The sequence below is a fragment of the Silene latifolia genome, chromosome 6 (assembly GCF_048544455.1).
Source record: "Silene latifolia isolate original U9 population chromosome 6, ASM4854445v1, whole genome shotgun sequence".
In the NCBI taxonomy this organism is placed as follows: domain Eukaryota; kingdom Viridiplantae; phylum Streptophyta; class Magnoliopsida; order Caryophyllales; family Caryophyllaceae; genus Silene; species Silene latifolia.
Window position 1 is genome coordinate 14,660,487 of NC_133531.1, and position 27,833 is coordinate 14,688,319.

General features: G+C 36.5%; 1 non-coding gene across 1 annotated transcript; it reads left to right on the forward strand.

Annotated features, from left to right (window-relative positions):
• The first annotated feature begins 22,292 nt into the window (after positions 1-22,292).
• TRNAV-AAC (transfer RNA valine (anticodon AAC)) lies at positions 22,293-22,366 on the forward strand. The gene has a single exon. It is a non-coding gene; the product is annotated as a tRNA-Val (tRNA).
• The last annotated feature ends 5,467 nt before the right edge of the window (positions 22,367-27,833 follow it).

Consider the following 27,833-nt stretch of genomic DNA (forward strand, 5'->3'; position numbering starts at 1 on the left):
GAAATGTGGGGTTCATTGCCTTCCTATTTATACTTGTTGTAAGTCGGTTACATGCTAGAATCTATCACCCTACCAAATCTTACGTGCAACTAGATCATACCATACAAAAATTGTTCTTTCCACCTTGGGCCTAGGCATACATACGTGGTATTGCATATTACCATGTATTGGCACACTTTTTTTATTCAAATTTTGACATGTGCTTCAAAACTTCTTTTAATATGTGTTTAATTTTGTAAAATATCTTGATATTTTATCCTACGGGTTATTTTATTTGAGATAGGTCTAGCAAAAATTCTACGGCTAAAGTTATTATTGAGTCGGATTCCAACCGAACTATTTTATTCTTATTCTAGGGTCTTACCAATACTAGGTTACTATGCCTTTCAAATTTTATTAGGTCAATATCTCCCTCCGGGTGGGATCCATTTCATTTTATGTACTCTCTTGACTCCACATTGATAAAAATTCTTTCCTCTTTCAACGAATAACTTACTTAATTTTATTAAATAATATAATTTTATTCGGGGTATCACATTCTACCCCCCTTAAAATAAGTTTCGTCCTCGAAACTTGGATTATTACCTTATTGGAATAAATAAGGATATCAACTTCGCGTTTCCTGTTCTGTTTTCCAAGTCGCCTCTTATGTCATCGTTATATGATCACAAAACTTTTAGCAATTTTTAAACCAGGTTGAAATCAAACAAGACAAACAAAATACAGAAGTGTGCATATTTTGTGATGCTGGAAGAATTCTTCGACCCCTTTTAGTTGTTGAAAATCTAAGGAAGTTTAAGTTATTGAGAGGGGATGAATTTTCTTCTCAAACCCTTCGGGGCAAGGGAATACTTGAATTAATTGGTGTTGAGGAAGAAGAGGACTGTCACACTGCAGGGGAGATCAAGTTTCTCTTTATGGGTGATAAAGGAAAAGGCCTTGAGAAGTACACTCATTGTGAGCTTGACATGTCATTTTTATTAAGTGTAAGCTGCGGAACCATTCCATTTGCTAACCACGATCATGCTAGAAGGGTTCTTTACCAACCTACTAGTGGGATAACTTTGTTACGGAGAGCCTTTTCCTTATGATCTGAGTTGAAATTTGAATCGGTTTCTTTTCGTATGTTAGATCCTCTCTAACTTGCACCAAGGATATGTTAATGATGTGACTAGGCTCGGGACTATACTTCCTTAAGAGTAATATGTGAAAAACATCTTGGATTCTAAAAAGTTCTATTGGAAGGGATAGTCTATAAACAAGATTTCTAGCTCTATCAATTATCTCAAATAGTCCTATGTACCTCAGTTTCCTCAGTTTCCCGAATCTAATAACCCTTTTTTTTTTTTTTTTTTTGTAGGTGATTACCTTAAGAAAAATTGAATCACTTACTTGAAATACCACTTGTCGTCTTTAAGGATAGCTCACTACTTTGAACAGTTCCCATTTTCCCTTATATGATTTTCAGTTTGTCTGAGGTTTCCTGGTTTGATCCAATGATCCTCAATTCATCAATATCATCTCAATATATTAGGGGATCTACATTTTCTCTCATATAAAGCCTTAAAAGCATCCACTCCAATGCTAGAACGATAATCATTATTGTATGAAAATTCTATCAAGGGCAAATATTGTTCCCAAGACCCCTGAATTTCTAGAACACATGCTCTCAACAATTCCTCTAAAGTTTGAATTGCTCTCTGTGTTTGTATAGTGGTTTGTGGGTGAAAAGTATTGCTATACTTCAAATGAGTACCAATGACATTTTGGAAACTTTACCAAAATTTCGCTAAGAAGTTTGTGTCACGATCCGATACGATGGTTTTGGAAATTCCGCATAATCTTGCAATCTCTTTTATATATCTCTTTGTTAACTATTCAGAGTTCCACGTGGTTTCGGTTGCGAAAAAAGCGTGTACTTTTGGTTAGTCGATCTAAGTCGTCCATATCTCATTCATTCCTTTTGGTATCAAAGGCAACATTGTCACAAAGTTCACTCCTATCAACTCCCATTTTTATGATGGAATGTCTAAAGGCTGTAAAAGTCATCCTTGCCTTTGACATTCAATTTTCGCTTGCTAGCGGGTTAGAAATTTTGCAAGGAATTCTAGCACCTCGTATTTTCCTATGACCCCATCACATATGTTAAATGTTTTTATACATATAACTCCCGTAAGAGGTGTACTAATATAGGGTACATGTGTATTATTTTCTCCTTCTTTCAAAATTTCCACTATTAGGTACACTCACTGCTCTAACAATCATAAAACCCGTCATCATACATAATAAGTCAAACTATTTTATTTTCTAATCCCTTATCTTTTTAAATCTTCTAAACATACAAAAGGAGTTAACTAAATCTAATTTCCTCTATCATCATATTGAATCCCGAATTATCTAACTAGGGGTAGGTACACTATAAAACAGTTATCCCTAACTGCCTCTACTACCAAATATGTCCTACAAATGGGGTATTGAATTCCTATACCATGAGAAACTTCGATTATTTTACCTCATCTCATTAAAACCTCCATCATTTCTCTTCTATCTTGATAAAAACCCAATAGCCTTTTCTAGTTTGTCCAAGAATCAACCAACTTCTGGTTAAAGGCGTCACTGTATAGCTTAGCTTCTATGCCTAGGAATAGGCGCACTGAATATTAAGTTCAAACCAACTTCTTCAGCCTTGTCCTAATTTATACATTATCACTTTATAGAACTTAATTTATTGACTGTATAAATAGACTGTCTACTTATTTACGGTTCCACCAACACTTACTGTTCACTGACGCAATAGTAGCCACTGATGCTACAGTAGTACAGTACCCACCGACACTTTTTTTTTTTTTTTTTAAATATTTTTTTTTCTATAAAAACCACAAAAATTAACCATTTTATCCACCCACTTCATTTACTTCTTATCCATAATCTCATAAAAATCTTCTCTCTAAATTATGGATAAACCATCCGGTAATTCATCCAATAAATCACCCGATATCTCTTCCGACGAGCTTTATAATTCCGTTACAAAGTCCCTTAATGAAGTGAAGACACTCATTAGCTTGCTAATGATACTAATATGTGTATTAGTAGCGGTATTTGCAATAATTATAGTTTATATTACGAAATAAATAAATATTGCTTGTAATCCTCTCTTTGTTATTATTAATCATGTTACTAATCTAGTGATTTATATATTCTTAGAAGTTTTATTATCGCCTTAATAACTTGTTAATAAACTACACATATTAATCATGTTTAAAAAGTTAAAAAAAATAGGGTAACCTTTTTTTTTTTTTTTTTTTGGCTTTTATTAGAAATCGAACCTCAGACGTCTTAAACGATCAGAGATTCTCGGACCACTTAGGCTCCATTCCCAAGTTGACATCTCAACTACAAAATATTAGGATATTGTCTTATGCTAATACTGTTTCAACATCGATACTTCAAAACAGTAAATGACCACATCATCTTAACTGGGCTCTTTCAATTTGGGCTTCATGAAATATTCAAATGTTCCCCAAATTAAACATCATAACTCTAATCCTCAATACTCCACTACTCCACAATTATTACTTAGTGATCCACATTAATTATGTTCAATACACCTTCACTCACGTCTGCTATTCGATCTATAGATCCATGAAATAATTAATGTAATCACCTGATATCATGATCTTATCATTTTATCACAAATTTCACTATCACCAGCATATTACCTAATTACTACCAACAACTTCCAAATTTCATCTCCAAAATCACAGTCATTCTCAAAATACAAATTAAAACATGAAAATATTTTTATCCTTTTCTTTTACCTCTAAGTAACTCAATGTCAACCTCATTAGCATAATCCAAACGACTTAAGTACAACTCTATTAGCCATAAATCCCTTAATAATATCTCAATTCACAATATCTTCAAAACTCTAATAAGACTTTGTGATGTTCACTAATGACCTCCAAAGACATTAATCCAACATTCTCCATATCTGAAATAATTATTCACTTCAACATTTACAAGCCTCTAAAACTTTATACCTTCAAACCTCCAAATAATTTTTTTTTAACATCCATAATATATAGAAATAAAACCACAATATTTCTGATCCAAACTTTAAAATTCTTCCTCCTTGTGTTTACTATAGAAATTGCTCGAAAATTCCAACTCCATAAATGTACTTACATTGACTCCATCCTCCTCAATTTTTTTTTTTTGTTTTCTCTTTTTTTTCTTCCTATATGCCTCCAACGGTAAGCTTGTCCATTCAAATAAAAACCGCGTTACTCACTTCCTTTCTTTACTCCTAAATCCTGCCTCTCATTACTCCACAAAGTTAGGCACAACCATCTTCTTCCATAACAAATACGACAAACCCCTTTATTTTCTTTTACCAGTCAGGATTCCAAAAATCATGATAGCCACTTAACTTAGTTTATCTATATTCTACATATATCACACCTTCTTAGTTAACATGAACTACAAAAACCATCACCTTCTCAAACTCGCTCGGGCACAATATTTCACTATTCCTCTATTGAAAAACATCGACATTTCCTACGTCGTTGTCGTTAAGTGAATATAGTGCACTCTACTTTGGACTATATCCATTAATGCTCGACACTAAAATAAATTTATTAACCTCTATAATATTGTATTTTTCATGGTTCGGGGGTCTAAATGACTAAAGTATAGTATCTCTATTTCACCCTGCATTTATAGAATTAGACTCCGTTTCTCACGCATCCTCTAATATCTCTAACCTTGTGACATGGCAGTAAGACTGAACCTAGTAGTTCTTTATACTTGTTTTTTTCTTTTGTAAGCTATGATCTTAAAAGTGTGCACATATATAAAAAAATATGTCCACAAGGACCGTATCAAATAATGCACTAACAATAAATATTAAAAGGACACATAAACAAAATCGTTAAGTCAAATAAGATAATCACATAAGTTAACAAGCAAATAAATAAGATAAAATCCTATAAGTTACCCATGATCCTAGGACGTCTACCCATCTCTCTCTCAATTTATGTTTTGTTTTTATCCATATAGTTTATTAAATAATTTTTTTTTTCATTCTTTAGCCTAAGCTCTGATACCACTTTTGTAACGCCCCGTAAACAACAGGAGTACAAAATGGTATATTTTATTAATAGCAGCGGAAATTACAGAGCGTTACCGCCGTATTTCCCCATACAGAGAAATACAACGCTTACATTATTCTTTAGTACAACCAAATAACCAGTAACAAGTTTTATTGATAGGTCTATCTTATTATGATGCATTATCCTTATTCTATTTTCTTGCGTCAACCTCACACATGCCCTTCCCTGTTTCCTGTGCACGAAAAAGATTAATAAAATAAAGGGTCAACCAACCCAGGTTGAGTATATTTCCCATAACCTCCAACTCAAATTAATATAATTTGGGTCATTATTATTGAACAGGACCACATTACGGAGCCGAGACTCCCTTAGGCTATGCCCTCCTCCGTGTACACAGGATAACAATCTTTTCTTTTTTTTCTCTCTTTTTCCTTTTTCCTTTTTTCCTTTTTCTCTTTTTTCTTTCTTTTTATCCGGATATAACGGGGCGGAGCCAATTGCGAGCCCCCGCCGAGCCCACTTTGAGCTCACATCCATGTACACGGGATAAAATAATAATGTGGTCATGTCCCTTCCAATAATAATGTCCCAGACGATACATTGGCCAAATGTACCTCTTAGCAATGGTATTTTAACATTACCATTATCACGTGAGCATTATAACGTCAATTATTAACACAAACAAGATTACACAATCATATCTCACGTAAACCGCATTACGTAAAATATACAAGTATAACATAACTTTATCACATAAACAATAATTCACGTACATTATAATATCAGTTGAGTAATTATAACGATAATATACTTACTCATTATATTAATTTAAGACGAAGGGGTAGGGAATATACCTTATATTTTCGGTGAACTAGCTAAGTTTACGAAAGAAGCTATTGTTTCTCCCTTTTTTTCTAGTGAGTTTGAAATGTGGGGTTCATTGCCTTCCTATTTATACTTGTTGTAAGTCGGTTACATGCTAGAATCTATCACCCTACCAAATCTTACGTGCAACTAGATCATACCATACAAAAATTGTTCTTTCCACCTTGGGCCTAGGCATACATACGTGGTATTGCATATTACCATGTATTGGCACACTTTTTTTATTCAAATTTTGACATGTGCTTCAAAACTTCTTTTAATATGTGTTTAATTTTGTAAAATATCTTGATATTTTATCCTACGGGTTATTTTCTTTGAGATAGGTCTAGCAAAAATTCTACGGCTAAAGTTATTATTGAGTCGGATTCCAACCGAACTATTTTATTCTTATTCTAGGGTCTTACCAATACTAGGTTACTATGCCTTTCAAATTTTATTAGGTCAATATCTCCCTCCGGGTGGGATCCATTTCATTTTATGTACTCTCTTGACTCCACATTGATAAAAATTCTTTCCTCTTTCAACGAATAACTTACTTAATTTTATTAAATAATATAATTTTATTCGGGGTATCACAGATAACATCATATATTATAGGTAAATTTTTCATGAAAAAATAACCTTTAATGATATTTGGTTTCACTTGTAGGATGCTTATTTGCGTGAAAAAGAGAACACCCCCGATAGGCCCGATAATGATATTTGGTTTGACTTGGTTGAGGGGTACAAAAAGGGCTCGGTGTATGGAACCGGAGAAGCTCATGGAGTTTTTTTCAAGGCGCCAAAAGCAAGGACTTCTTCAAAGTCCAAACAAACTTATGAGCCGGGAATTGTAAGTGTCTTACAATCACAACTTGATGAAGAAAGGCGCCAAAATGCCGAAGAAAGGCGCCTAAACGCCGAAAGGGATCAACAAATGCGGGAAATAAAAGCAAAGTTCGATCAAATGCAAGCCTTCTTCAGTTCGTGCAACTCCGGTCCCCGTCCCCATTGGCAAGATCCTAATGATCCATCCGGAGGAGGTGGATTTGGCGCGGGTGCTTCTTTTCCTGTTGCTTGACTTATGTGCCCCTTTCCCAAAACTTAAGAACATGGTAGTGGGTAATGTTAGTTAGACTTGTGACGGATTTGGTTTGTTGAGGATTTGTTGGTAACTTGTTAACTTGGTTTATTCTCATTTTATATATGAGATTTGGTTATTGGTGTTCCATTTGTGTTGTGTTGTGAGTTTGGTTTGCTCAAGTTAGTGTTGTAGTAATAGAAATGCAGGTGCGAGCAATGAAAAGGATAGGGTAGTATGAAAAACCGAATTTTCATACCAAAATTACAGTAGAATTGGCGACTGAAATGTAATTTTGGCGACTACTTTCAGTCGCCAAAACAGAGCACCCAAAAAAACCTCCGATATGCGAGTGCCAAAGGCGACTCATCGGGCAATCAAAGTAGTCGCCAAATTGGCTGAAAGCAAAGTAGTCGCCAAATTGGCGAGTATCAAGAATGGCGCGATTTGATCGCCAATTTGGCGACTACTTTGCCTATCACGCCATATTGGCGACTACTTTCGATCGCCAATTTGGCTATTTGGCGACTACTTAGTCGATCGCCAATTTTAGCGCCCGACTTGATCGCCCGATTTCCAATTGGCGACTAAGTGTTGCTACAGTACTCTGGCGACCAATTTCAATCGCCATTTTCCTTTTAGCGACTGATTTCAGTCGCCAAACGTAGTCGCCCGAAACAGGATTTCTTGTAGTGTATTGATTCGATTTTTCTATTTCTAGCATCAATAGTCAACAAATTAAAGCAATTACTTTATGTTACAACAAATATAAGCAAGAATACATCTCTACAAATCGAATTTTCAGAAAAACACCAACACCTTACATGTTTCTAATTGATTAAAAACATAGAAAATAATGAACATTCTTACCTTGAATGATTAGCAAGTAAAAAAGACGAAACAAACAAGAAGAAAACCCAAGAAGCAACATAAAATCACCAAGTTCTTGAGTAAAGATGAGAGATCTAGGGGAAATTAGGGTTTAGATATGAAGGAAAAATAAGAAGGAAGAAGATATGAAAAGGGTATAAGAATCCCGTATAAACCCGTGTACTGTTCACTTACTCGATCGAGTAAGTAGGTTACTCGATCGAGTGGCATCTACTCGATCGAGTTTTCGCTCGCAGTTCCAGCTTTTTCGATCTTATAACTTCTCAATTAGATCGAATGAGGTCTACTCGGTGGAGTATGCACTCGTACTCGGTCAAGTAAGGTTAGGTATTCGGTCAAAAGTTACAACTTTAGTTAACGATTCCTTCAAAACAACAACTCGTGTCGATTCCAAGGTATATTTGGAAGTCGTCACAGATTATTTCATTCATTCACGACACATTATTACTACTCAAATGTAACTCAACTACCTCATCCGAGTATCACATATATCATTCCATTCTATCACAAACCTTATGCAAGACAATTCACCATACCATTAACTTATTCATACATACAATCATCACAAGATTTCCCATTTACTTAAGCATTTGCAAATCCGACTATCCAATATATATATATATATATATATATATATATATATATATATATATATATATATATATATATATATATATATATATATATATATATATAGTGGAGTTCTAATGAGTCCACCTATGGCCATTGAGTCCCTAAGTCTCTCTAAGGGCCATTGGATGGACTCAGTCAATGGTTGAGATGAAATTGATTAAGGGCTATTAAAAAGGAAAGGAAAAAAATGTGGATGGTTGAGATTGAAAATAACCAAAAAAAATTATCACTAATCAAATTTCTATACACTAATTAATTTTTCTTTCTCTCTCTAGCCTCTAATTAATCAGTTTTGAGTTTCAGATTTCAGGAGTGTAAATGTAATCACTACAAAAAAAACGCGGCTTAGTGACGGGCATACCGACGGAAAAAAGAGGCCGTTAGAAAACACAGGTTACTGACGGATTTTGACGGAAATTCCGTCGGTAACTTTTCCTGACGGAAATTCCGTCACTTATAATTGGCGCGTTGACAAAGTCAATGGCGCTAAAAAACATGTGACGGAATTTCCGTCAGTAATTGCAAAAAACTGACGGAATTTCCGTCATTGCCATTCACACGCAACAATGGAATACAGCTGGAAAACATTTAGGATATCTGACGGAAATTCCGTCAGTTATTTTTAATTACTGACGAAAATTCCGTCAGTGGGTCAAGATATTTGAATCCAGTGTGTGACAGGTTGTCACAATAAAAGATATACTGACAAAAATTCCGTCAGTAATTCCAAAACACTGACGAAAATTCCGTCAGTGGGCCAATTATTGTGATGTGTATAGTCACTTGAATTATTGTTCTGATAAAGTGGCCTATGACGGATTTTCCGTCAGTAAAATAGAAATACTGACGGATTTTCCGTCAGGATTTTTATTTAACCGACGGAATTTCCGTCAGATGTCTCTATTATCTGAAACACGCGATGAGTTTCCCCTTCACTTTACCAAAATTCCCCCAAATCAATTAAAATCGCCTTAACCCTAACCTCCTTAAAACCCGACACCACCACCACCCTCCTCCACTTCCGGCGCCATCACCACCACCACCAACACCACCACGCCATCGCCGTCACTATAAGGTAATTAACTTTATCTTTTTTTCCTCTCTCCTTTATCTTTTTCCTTCTCCTTCATCTTTTTCCTTCTCCTTTTCTTATTTTTAATTTTTTTTTGTCCATAGCCGCCGCCGACCCCCTGCCGCCGACTGCTCCCTTCTTTTTCATTTTTTTCCTTTGTCAAGTTAATTAGGTATTTCTCCTTTTAATTTTTTTTAATTAGTTTAATTAATTTAGATTATTAGTTATTGTTTTAATTGTTATTGAAAAAGGGTTGGTGTTGATGCATGTTGACTTAGGATAGAAGCCAATGTTGTGACGGATGTATGTTGTTAATTTTTAATGTATGCATGTTGACTTAAGATAGCTATGTAATTTTATTGTTAAAAATTTAAATTATTGTTAATAATATTTTTAAAAATTGGAATTTTTGTAAATTAGATTATTGTTAAATGTTAATTAGAATAGATATGAATTAGACTAGATATGTAAAATGAAAAATAAATCATGTTAGTTTATGTTAATTGAAAAAGTAGTTATTGTTGTATGTTTTGTTTTTAATATTGTTAAAATTATTGTTCATATTGACCTAGTACCCGTTCAAAAATTACTCACTAGGAGTAATTTTTGAATAGTCCCCGTTTTGGGACTGTCTTTGTACGCTTTAAGTCACTTAGGTAGTAAACATATGCTTGTGATTTGATAATGAGAAAAGAGTTTGGTGACAATTCCTTTAATGTTCTCTAAATGCACGTGTAGAGTAATTATTTATTCTACATTGTGTATTTGGAGAACGGATGAGAATTGCTGCCGAATTTTTTTCCTCATTATTAAATCACAAGTACATGTTTGCTAGTGACTTGAAACGTACATTGATGGGTTTAGGTTGGAGTGATAAGGACCCAATTCAAAGAAATACAATATTTATATTGGTTAAAATGTTAAATTATTGTGTATTATTCTTGATTTTGATTGTTGTTAGGTTATTATCCTTTTTAATGACATATATAAATGTTTAGATACATAATAACATGAAAAGATTAGAATGGCAGTGGATGTATGAAAGATTAGACGAAAAAAGAAACCCAAGAAAGCATTTGCAGAGGGGGTGAAAGAGTTTATTAAATTCGCGGAAGGAAGAAGTGAGTAAAAGAATTTAGGTGAAATGAGGTGTCCGTGTAAAAAATGCAAAAACCTAGGTTTTAAAAGGAAAGCAGATGTTCAAATTCATCTTTGGTCGTATGGTTTCGCCGACAATTATTATGTATGGCCATATCACGGTGAGAAACTACCTAGTACAAATGCTAGTGAGAATCCTTACCCTGAGTTTGTGGAAAATGCATTGCGTGATACCGTTGACCAAATTTTGGAGGATCGACTTAATCCCGATGACCTTAACGATGAAGAAGTGCGTTATGAAACCCCGAACCCCCAAGTTTCTTCGTTCTTTAAAATGTTAGAGCAAGCCGAACAGCCGGTGTTTGAGGGAAGTGATATGAGTTTGTTGCAAGCAGCTGCTAGGTTGTTATCACTCAAATGTGAGAACAACATATCTCTTAGATGCGTTAACGGTTTTGTGTCGTTCATTGGTGACATAATTCCAAAGGAAAATCAAATGGCGCGCAATTTTAATGAGATTAAAAAAGTTCTGAAGGGACTCCAACTTCCCCATGAAAAGATTGATGCATGTCTCAATGGATGCATGCTTTTCTGGGAGGAAAATTCTAATCTTGAAGAATATACAAAGTGTCGTGCATCTCGGTATAAAGGTAAAAAGAATTCAAGTGGGAGGCAAATTCCATGTAAACAAATAACGTATTTCCCGCTTGCGCCAAGGTTACAACGACTATATGCAACCAAGCACATAGCAGGTGAGATGAGTTGGCACTAAAAAAACTCTCGATTAAGAGAAAGGAGGACAATGGCACATCCAAGTGATAGAGAAGCGTGGAAGCATTTCGATAGAGAGAATCCAGATTTTGCAAGTGAACCCCGGAATGTTAGGCTAGGTTTGTGTACGGATGGATTTCAACCTTTTGGGCAGTTTGGGACGAAATACTCTTGTTGGCCCGTGATTGTGACTCCGTACAACTTACCTCCTTAGCTATGCATGAAGAGAAAATTTCTGTTCTTATCTGTGCTAGTTCCCGGTCCTAAGAACCCTAAGTCAAATTTAGATGTTTTCCTCCAACCGTTGATCAAAGAGTTGAAACAACTTTGAAAACCGTGGACACCTACGATGTCTCTAAGAAACAAAATTTTCAATTAAAGGCTGCATTAATGTGGACGATCAACGATTTCCGGGCATATGGCATGCTTTCTGGTTGGTCCACAAGTGGATATCGTGCTGTCCTTATTGTCAGAAAATGATCATAGATCTTTTTGGCTTAAAAATAGCAAAAAGGTTTGTTGGTTTGATTGTCACCGTGAGTTCTTAAGACCCGACCATCCTTTCCGCGACAAGTGTAAGCATTTTCTTAAAAAACAAAAACCGAGAATCGCATAGCCGCATCGAAACTAACGGGCGATGAAGTGTGGGAATCCGTAAAAGACTTGCCTAAAATAGTTGATGCTTCTGATCAAGAATTGAAAAGATTGAAAGATCAGAATGAAGGTTGGTGGAAACAAAGCATATTCTGGGAACTTCCCTATTGGAAAACGTTGCTGATTCGACACAACTTAGACGTTATGCACATTGAGAAATTTTTTTTTGAACAACTTATCAACACCATGATGGATGTACCAGGTAAAACTAAATTTGGCCCTAAGGGTAAAGAAGACTTTAATGAACTTTGCTATAAACGGCCCACATCATCTAGGTTTGTTTTATCAACCGCGGAGAAAAAGGCTCTATGTGACTGGGTTGCTAATTTAAAATTCCCGGATGATTATGCTTCAGATTTGAGTCGGTGTGTTGACCATAAAAAGATGGTGTTACATTCCATGAAAAGTCATGATTGTCATGTCTTTATGGAACGACTACTCCCCATTGCCTTGAAAGAGTTGCTCCCAACAGGTCCTTGGAATGCAATAACTGAGATAAGCCAATTTTTTAGAGACCTGTGTACTTCTACGATTAGAGTTGATTCTATCGAACGTCTGGAGTCAAACATTGCGGGGATAATATGCAAGTTAGAGAAGATATTTCACCCGTCTTTTTTCAGTTCCATGGAGCATTTGCCTCTTCACCTACCTTATGAAGCGAAAGTTGGAGGACCTGTTCAATATCGATGGATGTATCCATTTGAGAGATTTCTTAATCATTTAAAAAAAAAGATTGGCAACAAAGCTCGGGTGGAGGGTTCAATATGCAACGCTTTTTTGTTATAGGAAATTTCAAATTTCTGTTCTTTTATTTCGAAGATCACATTGACACAAAAGCAAAAGACTTAGATGTTGGTGTAAATTCGATGACCAGTTGAAATCTAAGTTACCTGAGTTATTCAATGATGACATGGGAACTACAACCAGGAAATGTATACAGAGGTACTTAACTGAGAAAGAGTATGAAGAAACTCATTTTTATGTGCTAAGGAACTGTGGAGATTTTTTAGAGACTTATGAAAAGTAAGTTAATACTTCATCATTACTCAATTATTTTTTAATTATCAAATTAGATCGAATTTATAGGTAATACATAACTAAAACATGCTTTCCCTACTTATAGGGAATTTGAGACACATATCAAAATCAATTTTCCCGATGTCACATCCACCGATGATGTTTGGGCATCACATGACAAAATTTTTCGAAATGATTCCGAAATCAAGTAAGTGATGATACATTTTCTTTCAAATTGAACTACACATTTAGATTTCTTATTAGATATTGAAAAAATTATAACAACTTAATTAACATTTTTTTATTCATAGGTTCATAGATTGAAGGATCATCTAATAATAGCTTTAGCATTGGGTCCTAGTAACATGGTGAAGTCTTGGAGACGGTATTCCATCAACGGCTATAAGTTTCGAGCTTTTAAGGAGGGAGTTGATGTTTCAAAGTCTACGTTAAGCAATGGGGTTTCGTGAATTCAATGAAGGGTTGGACTACTATGGAACCCTAAATGAAGTAATTGAGCTTTCTTATTATGCCGAGCAAAGGGTTTATAGGGTTATATTGTTTAAATGTGATTGGCTTGATAATTCCTCACAAGGACTTAGTATCCATAAGGTTTATGGACTTGTAGATGTAAACGAGAAAAAAAAACTTCGTGGACATAACCCATTTGTGGCAGCTTTTCAAGTCGATCAAGTTTGTTATACTCCTTATCCAACCATTAAGAAAGGTAATCAAGGTATTCAGTGGTCCGCGTTTTTTAAAATCAAGGCAAGATCACAAGTTGATGCTCCTATTGAAGAAAGTGTCTTTCAAGAAGATGTGGTTGTGAATGATCACTCAATTTCACCGATTTTGTTGGAAGATATAGAGGGTGAAGATGTATACGAAGTGGCAGTGGAAAGAGGTCAAGGGGAATATGACAGAGACATCGGAGAAGAAGGGGATGAAGATGAAGTTGAAGAACTTATTAGATACGAAAATGAGGAATCAGAGGAAGAAGTAGGAGTGCTTTTTTCAGGATGATGAACCTGTTTTTGATTTGTAGTGACAGTGATAGTGAGGAGGGCTAGTTGTAATTGTACAATTATTAATACATTTGTAAAAAAGTTAAAGTTTAAACATTCAATAAAATTTGCCCTACGTTTTTAATTACTTGTCGTTCTAGCCTATTTGGTTTTTTGTTTTATACATGTCGTTTTAGCTTAACATCATTAGTGTGTTTCAATTTCCAAGGTTTGGTTATAAGAAACCTCTCAATTCAGCCAATAAAATGCATTAAAGAAGAGGCAAGTGGTAATTAGTTCACAGTTTTCCATTGGACACATGAACACCAAATAAAACAATAATAGTAAAAAGTAGTATATTTGCAAATCTTAATTTGTGTGAATCAAGTTAAAACGATATATACCCTGTTTTTCATAGTTAGTATTTGTTTCAATTGTTTATATATACCCTGTAGAAATGGTTGATTTGAACTAACGAGTTTTTCTTTGAACTACCAATTTGAATTGTTTTCATGCAGTGATTATGCCGAACATTTTTCGCCGTGTTTTTGGGAGCAATAGTAATGCATCTCAACATGATCGGGAGGACGAGGAGGTTGAGGATGAGGAAGATCCTGATCCTCCATCACGAAGACAGGAGGACATGCAGGTGACTCTCTCATCGGCCCGTACTCGGCCAGATCATTCTTGGTAAGTTTATGTTAATTTTTTTATTTTTAAAACTTAACATTTACAGTTTTAATTTCAAATATTTATGTGATTTTCAGGTAGGATGACGAACCAATCAAGAAATATGTTACTTGGTCGTTCACCCGTAACACAGGAGATGAGTACTTCACTAGGTGGGGTGAAGCGAGTAACGCACAGCGTCAGAAGATGTGGAATTACTTTGCGGTAATTATGTTTTTCAATAATAATTTTCTTAAATTTATAATAATTTTCTTAAGTTTATAAGAATTTTCTTAAGTTTTATATAACTAATTTCACACTTGTTTTTGAAACAAACTCATGTAAGATCCATTGATCCTGAATATGATCCTGTGCCTGAGTGGCAATCGAGGGTAACGAGGCGGATTACCACTCTTATTAATGGACTAAAATATAATAAGAAAAAGCCAAAGTGGGTGCCTGTTACTTGGTGGGAGAACCTTAGGAATAGGGCTGAGCAAAAACAATCCGATCCGGTTTTTTTTCCGAATCCGATCCGAAATCCGAAAAAAATATTCCGAATATATGGATACCGTTTAAAGTGGATATCCGATCCGGTTTTTTCCGAATAAAATGGATCGGATGTGGATTGTGATTTTCTTAAAACCGGATATCCGGATCCGATCCGGATTTTAAAAAAAAAAAAAAAAAAAAAAAAAAAAAAAAACGTAAAAAATGAAAAAAAACCAGTGAACCACTAATAGTCTAATACACTCAGCATTATCACATTTCTATTTTCTAAAGTACAAACTACAAAGACTACAAACCCTAAAGCAACGCCTCCATCTCTATCCTCTCCTACTCTCTTTCAGATCTCAATATCTCATCATCAATCGCTCAACTCAAATCGACAATCGCTCATCATCAATCATAAGTTCATCACTAAGGTAATTCATTTCTCTTGTTTTTCGATTGTGTTTAATCTGACTTCTTGTGTATTTCGATTGTGTATCTGATTGCTGCCGTCGATTGTTGTTGATTTTGCCTTTTGCTTCTACTACTACTTCTTCAATTACCATTCATTGCAAGTTTAGTGTCTATACCAGTAGCTATTCATACAAATTAGTTTCTGAGTGCTTAAGTTCAAGTTTCTTTCTTCATTTTATGCAGATGGCATCAAGTTATGATGACAATAGTGATGCGAGATTCATCGATCTTGAAGATGATGATGCTGGTGAAGAGCATGTTTCCACTAAAAAGGCGAGAATGAATCCTCCACCATCAACGACCAAAAGGAGAGGTAAACCACCAAAAACACCCACCCATAGTACTGTAACTCAGACGGTTAAGGTTAGAAAAAATCGCTCTCCTTACTGGGATCATTTTGAAAAAATTGGTAATGGAGAAACTGCAAGTTGTATTTATTGTCATGATATTATAAATTGCAAATCAAATAATGGGACTAGTACTATGTCTGGCCATCTAAAAAAGTGTCCAAGTGTGCCTGCCAACGTTGATATCAAACAAAAGTTACTTAATTTTGAGACCACGACCATTGTTAATGAAGACGGTTCCATCGAAAATGTTAGTGTTCCAACATTGTGGGCCTATGACTATGATAGAGCTAGAAAGTCGCTTGCTAAGATGATAATTGTGGATGAGTTACCGTTTCTCACTGTGGAGAAAAATGGTTTTAAAGGATTTTGCAAAGACATGAATCCTCTATTTACCATTCCTTCACGATTTACTGTAGCTAAAGATTGTTACAATTTATTCATTGAGGAAAGGAGAAAGTTGCATGATTTCTTTGGAACTATGTCTTCTAGGGTGTGTCTTACCACTGATTTGTGGACTTCTGGTCAGAATTTAAGTTATATGTGTCTAACTGCTCATTTCATTGATCGTGATTGGAATTTGCATAAAAGAGTCATTAACTTTTGTCAAGTTTCTGGTCATACGGGAAAAATAATTGGTCAAACGGTTGAAAAGTGTTTGTCTGAATGGAATTTGACAAAAATATTGACTGTGACGGTAGACAATGCTAGCTCTAATGATGTTGCTGTTGATTATTTAAAGAGGAAGTTCAATAATTCTGAAAGTGATTTAATGCAAGGCAAGTATTTACATATGAGATGTGCTGCCCATATTTTAAACTTAGTGGTTAAATATGGCTTACATGAACTTTTAAAAGCAGTTATCAAAATTCGTGCTTTATGTAAATATGTAAGGTCCTCACCTGCTAGAAGAAAAAAATTTGAGGCATGTGTGTTAGAGGAGAAAATAGCAAGTAAAAGTAGTGTATGTTTAGACGTCGAGACTAGATGGAACTCCACTTACATGATGCTTGAGTCTTCTTTAAAGTTTAAGAAGGCATTTGGCCTTTTATATGTGAAAGACTCCACTCTCCAAAATGAAATGAGCAAGCATGGTGATGATGTTACGATTGATGAGTGGAAACAAGTGTCGGCCTTGTTACCTTTTTTGAAAGTTTTCTATGATGCCACATTGAAAATGTCGGGTTCTCTTTATGTCACTAGTAATTCTTATGTTGAGGTGATATTTGGTGTTGGTGAGGTGCTCTCTAAGCATCTCACTCATAAAGATGATGACATTAAAAAAATGGCAGCTAAAATGAAGGAGAAGTATGACAAGTATTGGGGTAAGATTGAGAACTTAAATTTGCTTTTATTCATATCATTAATACTTGACCCAAGATGGAAGTTGGTTCGTGTGGAGTGGATGGTGAAGAAAGCATTTGGTGCAGACAATGGTAAACTTTTAAGCTTGAATATCAAATACTTTTTCCAAACCTTGTTTGAGGAGTACTCTTCTTCTATTCCTCAATCAAAGGTCGCCTCTTCTTCTAGTTCCACTAACACAAACAGAACTAGCGTTCATCCAAAGGATAAAAAACAAGATGATACCTTTAACTTTGGTGCTCTTTTGAGTAGTGAGTTTGAAATGGAAATGGGTGATGAGAATGTGGGGAGAAAAACAGAATGGGAGAAGTACTTGGATGATCCTCGAGAAAGTAGGGAATCATCTTTTAACATCCTACAATGGTGGAAGGATAACCAAAAAAGATATCCCGTACTTGCAATGATGGCCCGCGATGTACTTGCCATTCCGGTCTCCTCGGTGGCTTCAGAGTCCGCTTTTAGCACAGGGGGTCGGGTTCTTGATTCATTCCGTACCTGTTTATCTCCAAGAATGGTGGAGGCTCTTGTATGCGCACAAGATTGGCTCCGTACTTCCGGTACTCCACTTTGCATTGAAGACACATTATTTGACATGGAGAGAATTGAAGAAGGTAAGTCCATTTTTTTATTCTCTGATCTCTTACCTGTGGTTTGGTTTCTATCTTGAATTCAACTTGTGACTTGGTCATGAGTTCTGTTACAGTGTTACTCATTCAACCTTAGTTTATATTAACTTTCATCTTTAATTTTTCATGTAACAAACCACAACTATTCAAAGGTTTATATTAGCTTATCAAGTAGCTTTATCAAGTAGCTTTTGGCAAGTATAAAGCTGCTAGTCACTCTTATGCTATATGATTTTGCGGACTTTATTCTGCAGCATGCCAACATCTGTGTGTTCCTACCTTTCAAGCTTTTCTAATTGTGTTTTTTTAATCTAAAAATGGCAGGAATGGAAGACTTGGTGTTGGGTCAACCTGAGATCGTAGTTGATGATAGTTGAATGAGCATGCGGAAATTGTTTGCCCGATTTGGTTTTTAGACTTGTTTTGAAACTTTTTGGTTAGTTTACGCGGTTGCTAGACTTGTTTTGAAATTTGTAATAAAGACTTGTAATTTATGCGATCGATATTCGAGACTTGTAATTTATGCGATCGAGATTCGAGACTTGTAATTTATGCCAAGACTTGTAATTTATGGGAACAAAATGAACCGAAATTGCCTTTAGTTTGAGTCTACAATAGCCCATGTTCACCGATCATGACCTACGAGAGCAGCATACGGACTTGTTGGAATTTTTTGATTTTTTCTATATTTTGAATCCGGATCGAAACCGGTTTCCGAAATCTGGATTTCCGAATTTTCGGATTCCAGATTTTCGGATATCCGAATTATTCGGATCGGATCTGGATCACGAAAAAAGATAATTTTAAATTCGGATATCCGATCCGGTTTTGAAATCCGGATCGGATATCCGGTTTTGCTCACCCCTACTTAGGAATAGGCCACAAGATCCTACTTTTGCCAAACATTCGAAAATCAACACGGCAAATAGGAAGTCGGGTGGTAAAGATGGAAAAGCATTGGGCAACCACACTCTTGGTCAGAAGAGTTGCTCTGATGCTTTCAAGAAATTGGTAAGTATTGTTTATATTGCTTTTAAAAAGTGGTTAATATATATGATTGACAAATATATACTTGATTTTACTTGTTTCCATATTAATTTCAGGGTCAAGAGGCCACCCCCACAAGTTGTTCACGAAGACAAAGAAAAATAAGAAGGGCGAGTGGGTTAACCCTCGAGCGGCTGAGATTGACGTAAGTTTTTGTATTCAATTTAATATTTATTTTTATTACAAAGAACGATAATATCTTTCTTATAAAGATAGGTATATATATATATATATATATATATATATATATATATATATATATATATATATATATATATATATATATATATATATATATATATATATATATATATATATATATATATATATAGAGAGAGAGAGAGAGGGAGGAGTTCTAATGAGTCCAACATGTGCCATTGAGTCCATAAGTCCCTCTAAGGGTCATTGGATGGCCTCAATGAATGGTTGAGATGAATTTGATTAGGGGCCATTAAAAAGAAAAGGAAAAAAATGTGGATGGTTGGATTGAGATGGATGGTTGAGATTGAAAATTACCAAAAAAATTATCATTAATCAAATTTCTATACACTAATTAATTTTTCTTTCTCTCTCTAGCCCCTAATTAATCGTTTTGAGTTTGATTTTGAAGTGTAAATGTAATGTTGTATGAGTTTTACAAGTGTAAATGTGATGTTTTACGAGTGTAAATGTAACATTTTAAGAGTGTAAATTTGATTTTTTGTGACGGAAATTTTGAATTTATATAATTTTAACATTTTACAAGTGTAAATGTGATGCTTTACGAGTGTAAATGTAACATTTTACGAGTGTAAATTTGATTTTTTGTGACGGAAATTTTGAATTTATATAATTTTAACATTTTACAAGTGTAAATTTGATATTTTACGAGTGTAAATGTTACATTTTAAGAGTGTAAATTTGATTTTTTTTTTGATTTTTTGTGGCAAAAATTTTGAATTTATATAATTTTAACATTTTACGAGTGTAAATGTGATGTTTTACGAGTGTAAATGTAGTATTTTAAGTGTAAATTTGAAGGTTTTAGAGTGTAAATTTGGTTCTTTGAGTGTGACTTTGGTCCTTTGTAAGTGGAACTTTGGTCCTTTATGAATAAAACTTTAGTCCGACTACCAACAAACACCACCACCGCCGTCCTCCACCACCAACTCATATCCACAAAAAATACGAGTGCAAATTTATATAATTTTAACGAGTGTAAATGTAAAGAGATACGAGTGTAAATGTAAAGTAATATTTGTGTAAATGTAAAGAAATATGTAAAGAAATATGAGTGTAAATGTAAAGAGATACAAGTGTAAATGTAAAGAAATATGAGTGTAAAGGTAAAGAAATATGAGTGTAAATCTGAAAAATGCGTGTAAATGTAAAGAAATATGAGTGTAAATGTAAAGAAGTACGATTGTAAATGTAAAAAAATATGAGTAATAATAAATATATTTATTAGATCTAAGAATAAAAATCATAATAATACGATATACGAGTGTAAATGTAAAGAAATATGAGTGTAAATGTAAAGAAATACGAGTGTAAATCTGAAAAATGCGTGTAAATATAAAGAAATATGAGTGTAAATGTACAGAAATACGAGTGTAAATGTAAAGAAATATGAGTATAATAAATATGTTTATTAGATCTAAGAATAAAAATTATGATAATACGATTTTTTTTTCAAAAATCTTCTATATATTTATTAGATCTACGAATGTAGATTTAATAAAATACGAGTGTAAATCTGAAAAATAAATATAACTTTAATAAAATACAAGTGTTTTTTTTACATTTACACTTGTAAATCTGAAAAATGAGACCAACACCAAAACTGTCCTCTTTCACCTACCCACACAAATATGATATTTGTGAGATCTGGAAAAAGAACCAAAGAAAAATGAAAGAGGAACCCACAAGACAATATATTAATCTGAAAAAAAAAAAAAAAAAAAAACTACTTTAAAACACCAGATCTACAAGTATAAAACAACAACAGACAAAAATAAAATTACTTTAAAAATAAAATATTCTACTAATCTAAAAAAAAAAAAAAAAATTGAAACAGCAGACGTACAACAACAACAACAAACAATAAGAAATTTTTTTGAAATCTCAAAAAAAAAAAAAGAAAAGAGATGCGAAGGAGGGAGGCGGCGTGAGGGCGGCGAGGTGAGGGCAGCGTGGTGGTATGGTGTGAGTGAGGCCCAGATCTGAAAAAAGGTGAGGAGGCGACCGGGAATGGTGGTGAGTGTGACTGTGGTGGTTGTGGTGTTGGAGTGGCGGCTGTAGTAGTTGTGGTGTTGAAGGTGCTGTTGTGGTGGGGTCGGGAAATGGTGGTGGTTGTGGTTGTTGGAGGAGGTTCGTGGGCTGTAGTGGGGTCGGGAAATGGTGGTGGTGTGGTGGGGTTGTTTCGCGGTGATTGGTGGGTCGTGGGTCGTGGTTTGGTTTGGTGGAAAGGTGGGTTACGGGTTTGTGGGTGGTAATGGTTGGTGGGTGGCGGTGGTTGCGGGTTGGTGGGTGGCGGCTGGTGCGTGGTTGTGGCGGGATTGTGGTGGTTTTGGTGGGATTTTTGGGTGATTTATTTTTTGGGAGACTGAGGGAGAAGAAGAGGGAGAAGAGTGTCGGGGTGGTTGACGTGGTGGTGGGGCTGCGGTGTTTAGGGTGGTTGACGTGGTGGTTGGTGTGAGACGGAAGTGGTTTTTTTTTTGTGTTTTGATTTTATTTGGGTTTTAGTGAGAGGATTTTTGGGAGGTTTTGATTTTATTTGGTGGAATGATATTTGTGGGATAGGAGAGAGAAGTGAGTGGAAAAAGAAAGGTTATATAGTGAAATTAAGGGTTGATTAGTGATGGTAGTGAGAGGAAGTGTTTAATTAGCATTTATCCCCTACTTTTTACACTAATCCCTTGCTTTTTCTCTTCAATCTCAACCCTCCATCCCATCTTTTCAATGGCTCTTAAGAGGACTTATGGACTCAATGGATTTTGGTGGACTCACTTGATCCTTCTTCTATATATATATATATATAAATATATATGTGTGTGTGTGTGTGTAAGTAATTAAATCTAAAAATTGGACCAACGAAGGTGTCGTGGTGTAGTTGGTTATCACGTCAGTCTAACACACTGAAGGTCTCCGGTTCGAGTCCGGGCGACGCCACTATTTTTTTTCCGCTTTTCCATTCTTGTGTTCCCCGGGCCTCACCATTTGACTACCTTTTAATGGGCAGAAGTGTCCAAAATGAAACCATCTACAATGCACTCCCACTTCCTAAATGAAATGTGATCTTTTACCGTCTTCATAGTTCATCCATGATATCGCGTTATTCGTAACTGACTTCATCCACACCTCCAGGGGTATTCATCAAGGTCAAGATCAAGTTGCCAATTTGCAACCATAATCAACTTTGATGGTGGGTGATTTTAGCGTTATTTGTCCTTTAATTTTGATTTTATATTTTTACTTATTATATTTATACTTTATTTATTTTTTGTCAAGTTTATGTATGTATCTTGTGTCCCATATCGGAAGATTTATTTTTAATCGTTAGTTTATAATACAGTTGATCACAAAGCTAGCACCCATTTACAATAGGTGGGTAGCATTACAACTCAAAAACATTTGATCATGACTTCCTTAGACAAATTAAAGTCTAGCCATCCATCAAGGGTGGACTAGTATTGTTTTTTTTTTTTTTTAAATAACACAATTGGCCTTGCATTCTCATTTTAGTCGGGTTTGGACTAGTATTTTTTTCTTTTTTTTAGACAACTCCATTGCCCTTGCATTCTCATTTTAGTCAGGTTTGCGTTTGCTCGGCTTAGGTTAAGTCAATTCAAGCATGTCATATATTTGAGTTGGAATGACATCCGTCAAGGGTGGACTAGTATTTTTTATTTTTTTTAAACAACTCGATTACCCTTGCATTCTTATTTCAGTCGGGTTTGAGTTTGCTCGGCTTAGGTTAAGTCAATTCAAGGATGTCATATAATTGAGTTGGAATGCCATCCGTCAAGGATGGACTAGTAATTTTTTTTTTTTCTAAATAACTCGATTGCCTTGCATTCTCATTTTAGTTGGGTTTGGACTACTATTTTTTTTTAAGCAACTTGATTGCCCTTGCATTCTCATTTCAGTCGGATTTAAGTTTGCTCGGGTTAGGTTAAGTCAATTCAAGCATGTCATATATTTGAGTTGGAATGGTTGTTTTTGGATACTCATCACTTTTGACATTTTTTTTCATTGTTTCAAACGGATTTATTAGTAAATTTGACCTAAAGAAAAATATACGGAGTAATTTGCAAATTGTGTGTTTGATAAACGACATTACTAATACTCTATATTAATGCAAAATTCTATAAAAAAAATTTTCCACAGCAAATTTTTTTGACTATCTAAGGGATAAATATTTTAAATTAACATGGAATTATATTTCGACTATTGAGAGAAGCTTAAAAATTGAAACAAGGAAATGTCATATTTTCGACTTACAAAGTAGATTTAACCGAGTGGAAATTACTTATTGGAAAACACTTGTTCAAACTTTTATAATACCCTTTCGTCCCGGTCACTTGTTTACAGGACAAATTTGGGCATCAACGACTATTATTGTTCACATATCATCCAATAGTAATTGACGGGTGTGAAAAGACTAATAACTTGTTCTATGAAAAAGAAGGTTATAAAATATAAGTAGAGTTTTTTTTTCACAATCAATGTGGGACTACGATAATGGATTTTTTGCTTCCATATTATAATTCGTGCATGTCATTTCATAGCTAGAAAACTTATTCATGCTATGTGACTCACTCTCCCCACCTTTGGTTTTTCCTATTGAAATGGGTTAATGGGCAATCCGCCGAATTACAATTATTCAACCAACGTTGGTGTTACATACTACGTATTGAGTAGTGTTTGGTTAATTTTCTACCATAAATTTATCCAAAGTGATGTGGCAAGAGATAATTGGCACAATACAATGACAACATATCGATGACGTGGCAAGTAAATATCTCAAGCAAAAAGAACACAAATCAAGTCCAAGCAAGTCGAGTCAAATCCATAAAACTCGGTCAAGTAATGATCCCACAAAAATAGGAAGTTGAGCAAAAATAGGAAGTAGGCGTTGAGGAGGAGCGGGTCAAAAGAAGCATCTATAAATATCTGCAAGAGACAAGCAACATGGGGCATTCAATCATTCACTCACTCACACTTCAAACCTCTACTTCATAAAATTATCATTCATCGTCATATAAGAGCATTAGACTTTATTTCCGTCATAATTGTATCATTACGTTGTTCCTCCTCGCACTTTAAGTCATAGTGCATACATTTGGCGAGATACCGACTCTCCCTGCGGTTTTTCCCACATTTGGGTTTTCAGCGTCACCATTTTGTTGTGTCCTTTACTTTTTTGCATTTCTTATTTTGTTCCTTCAGTTTACGAGTTCAAGCACAACACCCCAAATCGACTAACAATAGACCGCTTTAACCCACATAAAGACAAAGTAACTATTAGGTAATTTTTTACCAAAACAGTTTGGCGCCCACTGTGGGGCATAGTGGACATATTACAAGTCAAACTTCCAAGCAATACGTTCAAACATGTCAGGATCCAACCAGAACACCTCTAGTGCCCCAGGTTCCACCTCCAGCATTCTAGGTTCCACCTCTAGTGCCCAAAGTTCCACATCCAGCATCCCAGGTTCCACCTCCAGCATCGCAGGTTCCACCTCGCAGCCATATGTGGTGCGGACCCTTTCAGTCACAACAGGAATGATAGAACCAAAGAGACCCAGCCCTCGTCGGCCAGGATGCCCACCACCACCACCACCAAGGTAACCTCGATGACGGCTAAGCCACCATATTCACCTAGAATCTCGGATGGGGCCGGGAGGAGGAGAGCGTCCAAGTAGGGTGCCAGATCTCCCACCTAGACAAAGTCCAGCTGGGAGAATAGCCTAGTCAGATCAGGAGGAGCATCGGTGGTTCCTCAGCATCCTGGAACAACACCACCAGATGCGTGGCAGCAGCTACTCCAAGGCATGAGTACTTTGCGCCGTGCCATGGAGAGCTTACAGAAGGACAATGAGATCCTGCAAAAAGATACTCGTGCCTTGAAAGATAAGATGGATGCAGCGTCGCAGTAGTAGAGAACCCCACAGAGACAACAGAGCAAACGCCGGATCGGAAGCGCTGGGGAAACAGGAAGACTCTTCCCGCATGATTTGGTGACAAGGCTAGACCTGGGAGTGGTATCGCAGCTGGGAGTGCCGCCACAGCCAATGATGATGCCTCCACTGGGGTACTATCGCCACCTGGGGGTGACGCCACCACCAAGGATGACGCTCCACCAGAACGACATTAGGGACAATTGAACCACCGGGATTAGGGGCCTTAACACCCGCTTTGTCCCCACCATTCAAGAAAGACACTACCCGTATTGGGAAATACCCAAGGCAAACCTTTAGCAAACAGCGCTCCCATAGGAGCAAGTGCATATACACAAGCAGCTCTGATGTACAGCTTTAGGCCCATTATGAACGCAACCCCGTTCCGGACAGCTACATTGTTCCACCATACGTCATAGGGGAACGCCAAGAATCCCTTTGGCTTTTATTCGCTAGTCCATAACACACCTATGGGAACGAGCACCTCGGTGGGAACAAAGAACTACAGGAACTCGGGCTATGCTCGGAAGGTTCCGTGAACGCCTCGTCCAATGGAGATAGCAAAGACCAGAGAGTTATGCCGATTCGCCCTTTGTCGATAGCATAGCACTCGTCAGCGTACCAAAATGATTCACTCCACCAACCATGACCCTGTACGATGGGACAACTGATCCGTTGGACTATGTCAACCAAGACAAACAAAATATGATGGTAGTAACGGCAACTGGTTCCCTCAAAGAGGCGTGAATGTGCAAAGGCTTCGGGTCAACCCTGTCAGGGGCAGTACTACAGTGGTTCGTAAGTTTGCCCAACAAGTCCATCTCCACCTTCGTAGATCTGGTTAATGTCTTTAACCAACACCGCCAACAAGTCGCAAGCCGAGAAACAAACGAGTGACTGCATGGGGTGGTCCAGAGGTTTGAGGAATCTACTCTAGGACTACTTGAACAGTTTAACAGAGAAAAGTCTTCATCCCAAAATGTGACATACCAACAAATGGTAGAAGCGTTTAGGCGAGGACTTCACCATGATTTAGATCTTTATAGGGAACTCACCAACTACCCGTGTACCACCTTTGAGGAGGTACAAATGAATGCGATGAATGCCATGCGCCTAGAGGAGGATGAGTCCATGAGGGATGTATACGATACGTAACGTACAACAGGAAAATCACCACGTAAAAGAAAGGTGAAAGATCTAAACCATAAATCAAGAACACTATGAAAAAAGTTTCAGGAGACACCGATTGGACGGCAAGCGCCAACTTACCTCCCTAGTTGAGTGAGTACGGATTCACCACCGAGCTCGCAGGAGTATTGAAGGCATTGAAGGAGGTCGGACAGAGAGTTAGGTGGCCCAAGAAGCCGCACCGGGGAGAACGACAGAAGGGATGCTAGCAAGAGGTGTGAATACCACCATGACATCGGACACAACACGAGGAGGATGTGTGGTTCGTGCAAGGAGATAAAGCACCTTCACGAGGCAGTTGGTTTGATCATTTACTACCAAAAGGAGCCAAGTCCGGGAAGGTAAACACACAGAAAGGTGTACTTCTCTCATCACCTTTGTTGTACTCCAAGGTTGTGAATGTTATCACTGTGGATTAGAGATATGTGGATCGACTTATTCAGCAAAGAAAGCAAAAGCGTGCAACGAGAGACTAAGGGAGACAAACCGAGTCTTCTTGTCGCGTCACAAATAGAACGACTTGCGTCAAGAATATTCGATGAAACAGACATCCTAAATGAGAGGGAACAACATCACGACGCATTGATTATCACCCTCTCAATAATTCTCTTAACCCTTAAAAACATGGGATTCAAATGAGAAACACTTCGCGAGGAAGGCGGTGCCCTGGTAGGGTTCAATGGGAAACAAAGCACTATATGGGAGAGATCTTAATCCCACATTCGCTCTAGGAGTTAACAAACAGGTGAGGTACTTGGTCATCGACGGCCCGTCCACTTACAATGTTATTTTTGGCAGGCCCTGTATTCATGAAATGAAAGCGGTACCATCCACGTACCACTGGAGCCCGAAGTACCCAACACCTTGGGGAGTACAGGAAATACGTGGAGACCAAGAGGAAGCTAGATACTGTTACAAGGATGTTCTCAAACCTACAGCGAGTCCCCCAAAGATAGCAATTAGGTAAGTGTGCGCCCGGAGGGAGTACATTGAACCCCGCAGTGAACTTGATGAAGTACATCCGGACATACAACGCCCGAACGAATCGTGTCTTTGGTTGGAGCAGACTGTACAGGTAGTATCCATCAAAAGCTACTTGAGTTTTTGCGTATTAACATGGATTGCTTTGCCTAGTCGCACGATTATATGGTAGGTATTGACCCAAATGTTATAACGCACCGGTTGAACGTTGACACTAGTTATCCAAGATAATGTAAAAGGAGTGAGGTAATCAATCAGGAGGTAGACAATCTGCTGGCAGCAGGAAA